Below are 1,098 nucleotides of genomic sequence, written 5' to 3' on the forward strand. Positions count from 1 at the left end.
GCAGGATGCTCCCTGGCTCCCACCCCCCCTTCCCAAGCCAGGCAGCCTGCCTTGCCATGGGGCACCCTCCTGACCTTCCCATGGGGAGGACAGGGGGTGGGACCAGGGCTGGGCATGCCGAGACTGCCTGCAGCCATCCCAGCCTGTATGTGCACAAGGTCATCATGGCAGGGGTTGGCACTGCAGGGACCCCCAGCCTGGGTGGGCATCCGCTGTGGCTCAGAGCCAAATGGGTCTCACAGGTGGACACGCCCAGGGGTGGTGCCAGGCACTGAGTCGGCACAGGGAGGTGGGGGGCAAGCATGTTGTTTGCACAGGCAATGGGATCTCACGGCACAAGACACAAGCACTTAGAGCACACGTGTGCACACGTGTGTGTCCCTCGCAGACACAGTATGGGCGCACATGTGGTGTACGTGGGCATGAACATATGCACGGTACCCCGGGGCTGTGCAGGTGGTGAGCTGGTATGCTCCCCTCCGTGCACCCCTCCACCCTGTGGCCCCACTGGGGGCTCTGGGTGCCCTTTTGGGTGGCCAGGAATGGCCTGCAAAGCTGGGCACAGCCACAAGCAGTGTGGGCACAGCCTGATGCTGCTGCCTGCCCCGCAGTGGGGCAGGAGGCTGGGGAGTACTTAAGCCTGGCCGGGGGGTGACAGGGCAGGGCTGAGGTCCAGCTTTTCCCGGCAGCCCTAGCACTGGCAGGGGAGGACCCTCCATGGTGCTAAGGGGGAGCAGGATGGAAGGCCTCCCCCAGCTGCTGCTTAGCAAGAGGTACCAGTGGAGACACGAAGGGCTGCACCAGCCCACTCGCTCCGAGCCATCTGGGGATGCTCAGTCCCCAGCCAGTATTAGTGGAGCAGGATGCACTGGCAAAGGCCAAGCAGTTTTAAATTTGTCTTCCGGCTCCAGCCAAAGGGCTTGGAGCTCTTGATTTGGGGTGAATGGGGTGAGACCCTTCCCACCCCGCTTGCTCCCCTCCCAGCCAGCACCCTGTGCTCCCCGTGCTGCAGCCCCGAGGCTGGCACAGGGACACGGCACAGCTTGGCACGGTGGCGGGAGGCGGTGGGCGGTGAGCCCCAGCAGGATGTTCCAGCTC

General features: G+C 64.4%; 1 protein-coding gene across 1 annotated transcript in view; it reads left to right on the forward strand.

The window, feature by feature from the left end:
* Positions 1-1,098, forward strand: part of SLC6A9 (solute carrier family 6 member 9) — a 16,236-nt gene that overhangs the window by 14,049 nt on the left and 1,089 nt on the right.

This window comes from Manacus vitellinus, unplaced genomic scaffold (genome assembly GCF_001715985.3).
Source record: "Manacus vitellinus isolate BGI_N305 unplaced genomic scaffold, ASM171598v3 scaffold_21_pilon, whole genome shotgun sequence".
NCBI lineage: Eukaryota > Metazoa > Chordata > Aves > Passeriformes > Pipridae > Manacus > Manacus vitellinus.